Source organism: Cebus imitator, unplaced genomic scaffold (genome assembly GCF_001604975.1).
Source record: "Cebus imitator isolate Cc_AM_T3 unplaced genomic scaffold, Cebus_imitator-1.0 Scaffold29, whole genome shotgun sequence".
Lineage (NCBI taxonomy): Eukaryota > Metazoa > Chordata > Mammalia > Primates > Cebidae > Cebus > Cebus imitator.
In genome coordinates this window covers 1,847,185-1,859,701 of record NW_016107344.1, presented here as the reverse complement: position 1 = coordinate 1,859,701, position 12,517 = coordinate 1,847,185, and positions in this window count along the sequence as shown.

Here is a 12,517-nt window from a genome sequence, read left to right as displayed (position 1 = left end):
CTTCCCCTCCTCACCACACTCCAAGACTCAGTTGTTTTTCTCAAAATGAAAATGAAAGACCTTCTGTTGTCCTACAAGACCAGTAAAGCGAGGATGCCCCTCTTCTCACTAATCTCATGTTTTATGATCATCTTTCTCAATCCATTATGACCCATTGGTTCTTCGCTGCTTCTCAGACATGCAGGCATGTGTCTGCCTCAGGTTATTTGCAGCAGAATTTCCTCTGCTAGAAATAGGCTTCTCAGATATATGTAAAGAACTCCTTTCCCAGCTGCAAGTCTTAGGTTAAATACAATCTTCACCCTCAGGCCAACACCAACCCTTCATTCTTTTTATCATGAAGTTATCTCTATCTTTATCATCTCTATCTCTACCTCTATCTCTATCTCTCTATCTCTATCTATCATATTTATCTCTATCTTTATCATCTCTATCTCTACCTCTATCTCTATCTCTCTGTCTCTATCTATCATCTTTATCTCTATCTCTATCATCTCTATCATCTGTCTGTCTACCTATCTATCTATCATCTATCTGTCTATATCTATCATCTATATCTATCTATTATCTATCTATATCTATCTCCTTCTCTTTCTCCTTCCCTATCTCCCTCCCTCCCTCTTTCCCTCCCTACTTATCAGTCTGTCACCATTTTAGTTACTTTAACCATGTTAACTATTAGTGTGCTATACAGTGAAGTTAATTGCATTCACTACTTTGTGCAATCATTATTACTATTTTGAAACTTTTACTTTTTATTACTCCAAACACAGTCTATAAACCATTAAGCAAAAATTCCCATTTCTCCCAACCCTCACTTCCAGGTAACTTCTAATCTACTTCATGTTTTCATGAATTTGCATATTCTAGATGTTTCCTATCTGTAAAAAGGTACAATATTTACCATTTTGAGTTTGATTTATTTGCTTAACATAGTGCTTGTTCTCAAGGTTCATCTGTGTTATGTCATGTATCAGATATTTATTCCTTTTTATGGCTGAATTATATGTATTATATATAATATATAAATATAATCTAAACATATAATATATACATATATAATCATAATCATATTTTGTTTATCCATTCATCTGTTAATGGATATGACTACCTTTAGATGATTGTGAATAATGCTGCAATGAACATTGCTTTATAAATACCTGTCTGAGTTTCTGTTTCTAAATTTCTTTAATTTGTGGGCATATACTTTGAAATGGAATTGCTGGGTTATATGGTAATTCCATTTGGCTGTTTGAGGAAGTGTCAAGTTGTTTTCTACAGTAGCTGCCCTATTTTACATTACCAGAAGCAGTGTGTGGAGGTCCAGTACTCCACATACTCACCAACACTTATCTTCCTCTTTTTTGGAAAGAGGAAAATCTGTTACCCAGGCTGTTGCCCAAAATAGAGTGCAGTGGTGTGATCAAGGCTCACTGCAGCCTCAAACTCCTGGGCTCAATTGATCCTCCCATCTCAGCCTCTGGAGTAATTGGAATTACAGGCATGAACCACCATGCTGTCTAATTTTTTTAATTTTTAGTAGAGACAGAGTCTCTATGTTGCCCATGCTTGTGCTCATTTTTGTTTGTTTGTTTTTAATAGCCATTTTAGTATATGTGAAGTGGTATCTTATTGTGGCTTTGATTTTAATTTTCCAAATAACTAAGGATATTGATCCATTTGTATATCTTATTTGGAGAAATGTCTATACGAGTTCTTTGCCTATGTTTAATTGTGTGGTTTATTCGTTGTTAAGTTTCTGGAGCTCCTTACATATTCTGGATATTTACTCCTGATATCAGATACATGGTCTACAAATGTTCGCTCTCATTCTGTTATCTTTTCTGTTTCTTGATAATGTCTATTGATGCACAAAATTTTAAAATTTTGACAAAGTCCAATTCATTTACTTTTTTCATTTATTATTTACGATTTTTTGTGTCATATCTTAGAATTCATTACTAAATCCAGAATCATTAAAATTTACCCCTATGTTTTATTCTAAATATTGTAATATTTTAGCTCTTATATTAAGGCTGTTGATCTATGTTGTGCTAACATTTGTATACAGTGATAGGGAAGACTTTATTCTTTTTCATGTGGATTTTGTCAGTTTTTCTTTCCTGTATCAGTTGAGATGATTGTTTCTTTTTCCCTTTTGTTCTACTAATGTAGAATATGACATGGACTGGTTTTCTTATGTTTAACCAACCTTGTTTTCCTGGGATAAATCACATTTACTTGTGGCTTAAACCATAATTTTAATATAATATTGTATTTGACTTGCTAGTATTTTTTGAGGATTTTTGCTTCTATATTTTTCAGAGATATTTGCTTATTTTTTTCTTTCTTTGTGAGATTTTTATGTAGTTTTTGTATCAGATTGCTAACGTCGTAAAATGGTATAAACTATTTTCCCTCTTCTTTTTTTCTGGAGAAAATCAAGAGGTATTGACATTAATTTTTCTTTAAATGTTTGGAAAACTTCACTAGTGAGGCTATCTCTTCCTTGAATGTTCTTTTTTGCAAAGTTTTGAATTATTATACTGATTCAATCTCTTTTGATAGGTTTTCTTGAGACTTGTTATTTCTTTGTTAGTCAGTTTAGGTAATATATGTGCTTCTAAGAATTTTTAAACTATCTAGATTTTCTAATTGCTTAGTATCCAATTATACACATTATTCTCCTATAATTCTTTTCATTTCTTTAGAGTTAGAAATAACGTTCCTACTCTCTCATTTTCATGAACTATGTCTTCTGTCTTTTTTTATTTCTTTGTCAGTCTAGCTAAATTTTGTCAATTTTATTGATTTATTCAAAGAAATAATTTTTGGTTTTGTTGATGCTATAGTTTTTCTATTTTACATTTTATCTGTTTCTATTCCGATCTTTACTGTTTCCTTCCTTCTGCTAGCTTTGGATTTAATTTTCTCTTTTTCTGTTTCCTCATGGTACAATATTAATTTATTGATTTGAGATCTTCCTTTTTTTAATGTTAGTCTATATTGCTACAAATTTTTCTCCAAGCCCATTCACTTCATCCCATAGGTTTGATATGCTGTGTTTTCATTTTTACTCATCCCTAAACATTTTTTAGTCTCTTTTGTGATTTCACCTTTGACATATTGGTTGTTTAAGAGCATGTTGTTTTATTTTTACATACTTGTGCATTTTCCAGTATTCCTTCTAATACTAACTCTAGTTTCATTTCATTTTTGTCAGAAAATATCATTTGCATTATTTCAAACTATTTAAATATATTTAGTCTTGTTTTGTTGGTTAACACATCTGACCACTCCATTTATTTATTTTAATTATTATTATTTTTATTTTAGAGAAAGGGTCATGCTCCATCACCCAGGCTGGAGTGCAGTGGTGCAATTATGGCTAATTGCAACCTGCCCCATTGCTCCAGACTGCAGTTCAGTTGTGCAATTATGGCTCATTGCAACTGCTGCCCCCCTGGGCTCAAGTGGTCCTTCCACCTCCGCCTCCTGAGTAGCTGGGATCATAGGTGTACACCACCATGCCTGGCTTTCTTTCTTTCTTTTGTATTTTTAGTAGTTATGGGGTTTTGCCATGTTTCTCAGGCTGGTCTTGAACTCTTGAGGTCAAGTGATCCACCTGCCTTGGCTTCCCTAAGTGGTAGGATTACAGGCATGAGCCACCGTACCTAGGCCTGATCACTGCATTTTAAAATAGGAATTCCTTCTCCAGCATTCACAATCCTATTTGCAAATCACTTTCCTTTTTTAACCCCATAGCACTGAACATATTCTAACATACCTATAATTTACTTATTCATTTACAATGCTTATTGTTCATTGCCTGTCTTGCCCCACTGAAAGATAAACTCTAGTTTACTAATGTATTTCAAACCCCTATACTCATGCCTGGTACCAAGTAGGTGCTCAACATATATTTGATGAGTGAGTTAATGAACCACTACTCCAAATCTCAGCCTTTTTCTTTTTACAGAATGTCTGCATGGAATAGGAAGAAATTGATCATACATGAGCAATAGCCCAATTTTCAGATGTAAAACAAGGTCCTTATAATAATAAATATAACATTAGTTTTCTTTTAGGTTACATGATAGGAAAATTCTAACAAAATGCACTATCTGTAAACAACAGTAACATTTTGCTTTCCACAATTTTTCTTTTTTATTCCCTTCTATCTAGTTGCTGGAATTTGTCCATTCTCCCCCAGGGGAACTAGTGACTTCAATAATATTCAGTATCTTTCAAGAGTAAAGTTAATGTGTTTCAAGGAACTTTCTGCTCTGGAAGAAAGTACTGATAATGCAATTAAATTTTATTTTTAACCTTTACTTTTCTTTTATAGAATTCATGTTCCTTTCTGTATACCTAGAAATTGCACATCCCATTGACTACAGTGTGTGACTGCTACTTGATAAGAATAATTTCTTCCTCTATACTTCATGACTTGAGGTGATCATAAAGTCTCCTTTACACTCTGTTGCATTCACCACACATCCCCATCCCACTGCTATGCACTTTCACCCATGAGATGCTATTTTGGCCAACAGCCTTACAGAATAAGGCTAAGGTGACAGCAGGTGCCATTTTAAAATTGTGTCTTATGGCCGGATGCAGTGGCTCACTCCCATGATGCCAACACTTTGGGAGACCGAGGCGAGGATCATCTGAGGTCAGGAGTTCGAGACTAGCCTGGTCAACATGGTGAAACCCCGTCTCTACTAAATATACAAACATTAGCCAGGAATGATGGTGAGCTCCTGTAATCCCAGCTACTCAGGAGGCTGATGCAGGAGAATCACCTGAACCTGAGAGGCAGAGGTTGCAGTGAGCTGAGATTGCACCATTGCACTCCAGCTTAGGTAAGAGAGTGAGACTCTATCTCAAAACAAACAAACAAACAGACAGACAAACTGTATTTTATTTCTACCACAAAGAGATTTTAGATCACTTAAAAAAACCACACAAAACTCCACACATCACAGAAAAATAAAAGTAACAGAAAATGGAGGCAGAGGGAGTGTGTGGGTTTGTGTGTGTATGTGTCATATATCAACTCATGTCACCAATTCTGCACACTTTCCAGGAATGGACCATCCATTTGATTCTGGGATTATTGAAAGCTACAGAAAAACTGTCAAATAGACAACAATAAAAAAACATTCCATTTAGTAGTAGAATAAGTAAAATGTATTTTTAAATCTCAGTGGATCACAGGCCACTATTATGATTTTCTCCAAAGCAGTTAAAAAATAGACATTATTAACTTAATACTTTTAAATGGACTTTTTTCCCCAAATTTATCATTGTTTTAAGTAATAGTTTATATGAAAAACTGTTACTATATAAACTATATAAAATTATATAAAATATAAACTATATAAAATTCTACATAATACATATTTTTACTTCACTTACAGTAGTGATTTTAAATGTTAAATTATATGTCACTTAATAATCCTGTTTATAAGTTCCAGCCCTTGGGAAACATTGCAATAATGGCATTTCTGCTGATCGACCCCTAGGCAGCTCATATCATCACGTTCCCTATTGCTACCCAATTCTCCTGTTTGCATTATGGAAAAGAATATTTCTTTTAGAAAAGCCTACAGTTTCCAAAGGAGAAAATAATTACCTTGGCTGCTGCAGCTAGGATGACCATATACCTATGAAACAAAACTGATACAGATGCAGCCTTAATGATGGGTCCTTATTCTTCTCTGCCTGTTTAAAGCATCTCAAATGAAATTATGTTTAGGATCTAAAGGACCACTGTCCCTGGTTATGGCATAGATTACAAAAGACTGTTGAAATATTTACTAGTTGATTCATCTGAGTTAAATAGCCTTCAGTGAAATTTTATAATCTGACATACCTGATGTACAATATTATTTTAAAATTAGGGTTTTATTACCTTTGGTTGGGATTATCCCAAACAGCAGTAAAAATAGTGGGGGTTTCAGCAGAGCCCAGAGACCTTCAGGATAAACGACAGAGATATTCATCATCCACATCATGAGACAGAGTATTATTTCCCAGGAAAAAGGTGTACAATTTTCAGACTGAAACATGGATCTATAGCAAACGTGTTTGCTGTTATTTCCCACAGCATATAAGCATCTCCTGCAGTGAGGTTTACCTTATTTATTCATTAATACTTATAATAACACTTATAAATCACATATTCTATGCTCATCACAGTTCTACAAATTTACCTATATTAACTTATTTAATTTTCTCATGCTTTTAAAAAAGATACGTGCTGTTTGTGTCACCCTTTCACAGACGAGAAAACTGAGATACAGGAAGACTATATGAATCTACTCAAGATCCTAGAATGAATGAATAGCATTGCCAGTCTTCTGGGCTGAGTGTAGAGTCTGGCCTTCAACCATTATGTGATATCACCTCTTTTTATCAAAGATTTAAGCATTTTTTGATTCTGGAACTCAGTGATAAACTGCCATTTTTTAAACAACAGTAATAAAATGATGTATTAACTAGTTCTACAGTGAAGATTCTCTTTCTACTTAAGAGTTTTATTTACTCAGTATTTGATGTACTTATATGTTGGTTCAAATATTTTATCAACTAAATAGCAATTATGCTATTTGGTCTTGGATAAAAATAACATAGTCTAAAATGACACACAAGTTTAGGGTGAATATAGCCTCATCAGAGTTACTGGGAAATCTAGTGAAAGTCTCTGCTGGTAAATAAAAATGCTGAATTCTTTTTACATGCTCTAGGTGTACCTACTCACAGATTCTACCTTTTTACACTTGCTTTCTGTTCCCCACCTTGGAAAATCAGGTGAGGAACAAAGTGAGCCACACATCAGGCTTCTTATTGCCAATAAACAGGGCATTAAAATGAGACCAAAATCAGCCTGGTAATTAACTTTAGCAAGCCTATTTTCTTCTCGTCACGGAAATGCAATTCCCATTGACATCAAGGGGAGCTACGTGCTCACATGGAAAGGAGAATGGTCTCCCCAAGCATCATGGAGAAAGCTATATGTTAAGCCTCACAGCATAAGTGCCCTCTCTTACTGCATCACCAATTTTAATCAACTGTTCTTCTATCTACAGTTTGACTCACTGACCAAATGGGGAAGCACCTCTTAATTTGACAAACAAAAATCCCTGATAACAGATATGAAACAAATTACTTATAATGCCAAGGTCATGGCATGTAGTAGCACTTCATTAGTCTTCCCCTTTCCCCAGGAAAAGCTGACCGTGTATTTTAAATGTCAATTCTCTGTAGTTCACAGTTTTACAGTGAACTCTTTTATAACACAGTGTGATAACAAATAACATAAGGTATTAAATATAAATATTCAATTAATAGTAGTTTAATAATATCATCCAATAAGCCACTGCTCCATGAAGCCACTTGCAAAGGGTAACTTCTTATTTCTCTATGATACTTGGTTCTTTAATTATTTTTAATGACATTATTGCTGATAATATTGCACATTGGGCACATAAAAACATCTGCTGCTTTGTGTGCAAACAGAAATCGGTGTGAGAAAACAGCTAATACAAAACTTCTTGAGAAAGAAAACGTATACAGACATTCTTTTTTAAAATGGTAAGATGGGAGTATTTGCACATTTTATAATTCATCTATTTATCTGTCTTCCTAGGGAATTATCAACTTATAGGTTCATATATACTCTTCTATGTTAGTTTTAGTATTATTCCTAATATTTTATGATTATTTTTGTTCTAATTAAGTATTTTTTATACAATTTGAGAATTATAAACAGAAAAGAAAATCCGGTACCCACACCTGTGTCCCAACAGCGTGACTTTTAAACTACTTAGTGACAATGAAATATCACTAGAAAATACATTACTGTGGTTATGCGTTCTAGTGGCTCATGAATTAATTTAAACCTAGGTGATATAAAGTGAAATGCTTAGCTAGTTTACAGATGATGCTTTCAGGAATATTTAGTGGTAGTCAAGTTTCTATAAAATTTCAATATTTATTAGAATTAATAATGGATTGAGGATAAGGAGATTTAGCTTACAAATCCTACTTAGGTAGAAATTTAAGAGAGATAATGGTCCCGAGATTCATCAAATTGAGAAATTTTCATTTTTCAATATAAAACCTGGCATTTTATATAATTGACACAGTCATCTTTTAAAGAAGTGAAATGAGGAAAATAATAATATTTAATTCATAGGCTTATTATGAAGATTAAATAGAGTGATTCATTAATAGCATTTAGAATGGTGTCTAGAATATCAGAAGTGCTCCATGAACACGTTTGGTAGTAGTAGTAATAGTTTTTTTAACCCCCTTCTAAGTATAAAATAATTAAAATATAATGATTATACAGATCCTTACAAATGCATTTTCCTTAGCCCTGTTCCTATATATTGTTATCAAGATTTTCAGGAATGAACTTCCCTGAAGTTCATTACTCTCAGAAAAAATCTTCCCTGTGCTTCAGAGAGCAGAGATACCATTAGGACAGAGTCCCTCAACTTCCGACAGGCAGAAAGTTGACTGAATCCTATGGCTATCTCTCCTCAGTTTTGTTAAAATTCTTAAATTTTCTGAATTCATATCTCTTTGCTCATTCAGGCATATTCTGTAATTATGTTAACGCTATTTCATATTTCAGCCCAACAAATTCAAACGCACACACCAACTTAGAATAGATAAATTGGGCAGGAACAGGCTCTCACTCTGTGGTCCAGGCTAGAGTGCAGTGGTTCAATCTTGGCTCATTGCAACCTTTGTCTCCTGGGCTCAAGGGAGTCTCCTGCCTCAGCCTTCCTAACAGCTGGGACTACAGGTGTGCACCACCATGCCCAGCCAGTGTTGTGTATTTTTGTTAGAGATGAGGTTTCACCATATCGCCCAGGCTGCTCTTGAACTCCTGAGCTTAAGTGATCTGCCCACCTTGGCCTCCAAAAATGCTAGGATTATAGGCATGAGCCACCACACCCAGTCAGGAAACTGTACTTACTCATTTTGGAAGACATACATAACTGTTGGCTACCATAGCTCCCATATAGCATTGTGGGCCCCTTAGATGCCAAATCTTCCACATTTTCAAGTGATGACTAAATTCCTACAATCTCTCTCTCTCTAAAATATGTTGTGGGCTTAAAACAAACAAATAAGGTAGGTGGATCACCTGAGGTCAGGAGTTCAAGACCAGCCTGGCCAACATGGTAAAACCCCAACTCTACAAAAATACAACAATTATCTGGTCATGATGGCAGGTGACTGTAATCCCAGCTACTTGGGAGGCTGAGGTGGAAGAATAGCTTGAACCTGGGAGGAGGAGGTGGTTGCAGTGAGGTGAGATTGTAACACTGTACTCCAGCCTGAGTGATAGAGTGAGACTAGGTCTCAAAAACAATAACCACAACAAAACGAACACATTTATGGGCCAGTCATGGCGTAGGATAGGTGGGTTGTTACTTACCAGCAAATTCTCTCTTCTATTTTCTGTAAATTTAATATTTCTTTTTACTTGCTCTTTTTCATAAGTATTTGAGATTGCTCAAGCCTCTCTAAAATAAGCAATAAATAATAAATAAATAAATATAAAACCTTTCTTCCACTCACTTTATTTATTACATCATTTGTATGATCCACTTTACAATCCTTTTGAATGGATGAACCTCTCCACCAGCCCATCACAGTACATTTCTCTAACCCCAACCATCTGACGAAAATTTCTCTTGTTATATTATCACAATTCACTTGACCAAATTTGTTTCTAAATCTAAAGGCCACATTTAAGACTTTACTTCACTCAATCTCCTAGCAGCATTTCACATCTTAGAGTATTTTATGCCTTTATATTTAAATCAAGAAACTCTGCTGAGTTTTCTCCTGTATCCTTAAGGCAAGCCTTCTTAATATTCTTTGCAGAACTCCTTTCTTTCTCCATGTTTTGAATGCTAGTTTTTCCTAAGGTGTCTTCTCTCTGCATATCCTAGGTGACCCCTTCATGCCAATGGTTCAGTTACAAGTGTCTCAAATCTACAAATAGAGTGTAGGTTTTTCTCCCACACAGCAGATCCATGTAAACAATTGGCCAAAGAAGTACTCCAGAAAGACCTCAAACGACTTCCACTCAATTCCTCTCCACAACTTCTAAAGAATTCAGATCTTATGCTTCCAGGTTATGTAGCCAGAGCCTTTGTGTGTCTGGTCAGGTGGTACCTCAGCACCAGAGCCGCGGATACAGATACTGCTGTAGCTACTAGGATGAGGACAATCCTTAAAGGGACAGGCCAGGATGTGTTAGGACAATCCTCAAAGGGACAGGCCAGGATGCCAGATTGTGCCAGGGTACACGGAGTAGGGTGACAGACCTTTCCACTGCATAAACCACCAAAGCCACTGAAGGCCTGGTTCACTAATTGGTGCTGAGCAAATTTGGGTCATTGCTTAAATTGGAACTGATACAAGGACCATGGTGGAGAAGGAAGTTCTAACATGAAATGTCGAAAAACTGTTCTCCACAGTAGCCAGTGTATTTTGTCTAAAATGAAATCTGACCCTATTACTCTGAGTTAAAACTCTTCAGTGCTTCTCTGTTACTCTCACTCCAAAATTCCATGTACCTTAAAACAGCTTTACAAACTCCAGTATGCTCAGCTCTCTGATTACTTCTCAAGCCTTTCTCAAGCTACCTCAAACCATGGATCACTCCATGATCCAGCTAAATTGAACTTTGTTAAGTTCCTTGAAAACACCAAGCTCTCCTTTGTTGCTTCTGGGCCTTTGCGTATGTTCTTCACTCTGCAGGTACGTTCTTTCTTTTCATTCTCACTGAGTAGCTAACACCTTCTCACTCTTCAGGTCAGAGTATAAAATGTGACTTCCACTAGAAAGGCTTTTCTGACTGCTCCCAAGTAAGGTGATGCTATTTCTCTTATTATACCATTTGCACTGTATTAATTGTCTATTTACTTGCTAGTATCTCTTACTAGACACTAAAGCCCTTGGGAATACATATTAGGTCTTTGTGATTTCATCACTGGGTTCCTTGATCTTTGATATAGTAGAGGTTCAATAAATGTTTGTGGAATCAATTTATGACTGTCCTCAAATTGTAGAGTTCTATATAAAGTGAAGTGTTTTGAGTCCTTTTAAGTGCACATTGCTACCATTAAGAGTACTTGTAAGACAATGTGAGTGCTTGTTATAGAGGTAATGAAAGGTATTATAAAGGTATTATTAAGTCAAGCTAGGAAGACGGTTCTGCTTTCTTTTACTCAGATATCTTATTTGGATTAGGGTTGGTATTTCTTTTAATTTTTCATTTTCTTTCTTAAGTAAAATTAGACCTACTTTTTTTTTTTTTTTTTTTNTGCTAGGAGGTGATTTGGACTCTACTACCTTTACAAGGCTGAAGCTGACACAAAAACACAGCAACAAAGGAGATCATTCCTTTAGAAGCAGGTGCTATAGAAAAATTGAGTGGTTTCCCCTTGCCCAGGTGTCCCTCTGTTGCACTCTTTTGGTGTCTTTTCAAAGTAGTATCAAATTAAGTTGGAATTGCTGATTTATTTGTTGGCTACACCTACTAGCTGGGAACTATGTGAGGGCAGAAATTGACTCTTTCTTTATCTCTTTGAAATATTTCAAAGAGATAAAGAGTCAATTTCTGGACTTATGCAATGGCAGACACTTAATAAATGTGTAGTTTGAAATATGTAATAAAACATTTCTGCTTCTAGAATTAGCAAGCTATATTTCCTGGAAACATTGCAACAATTTTTAAGAATGTTCAAATATATATATATATTATATATATATTATATATATATATTAAACTCATATCTGATATATATATGCATATATATATCAGATATGAGTTTAACTAAATGGTCCTTAAGTATCATTTTTCCAATCTGAGTTTCTACAGCTTTGTAGGACATGATAAGAGGACATACTCATAAAGAGGTATATGGGATAAAGTAGGGTTGGAAGATAAAGATCTAGAAGCTAAAGCAGAAAATTGAGACTCAAAGTTAATTCTGTTATTTGTAAGCGTGCTTATTCAACTGAAAGCCTTTTCTAAAAACATGATAATAAAGCAGACATTTGACTTGTTTACTCCAACCTTACGTCAAAAAAAAACACTCCTGCCCAAAGTTGTTTTTCTCTTGATTTCTCCTTCTTCAACTTTATACTATAGTATAAATAATTCAAAAACATTTCAAAATTTCAAATTCAGATATGAACTGCTCAAGAATTATGCAGCAATTACTAAATGGCACTATAAAATAGAATGGTTGGGCTGTGAATATGAAAAAACATTCAAATACAGTTGTTCAAAGCTTTATGCATTAAGTACTGAATTATGAGTTATCAGTCATTCTTAAAAGGTACATTTTATTCAAAATACTAAAAGATATTCCATAAGAGACAGTAATTTGCACTTACTTAATGCTCCAATATATAGAAGCAGTAATGCTTATGCAGTGGGAATAAACTCCTATTTTAAATTTACCAAAAATTTCTA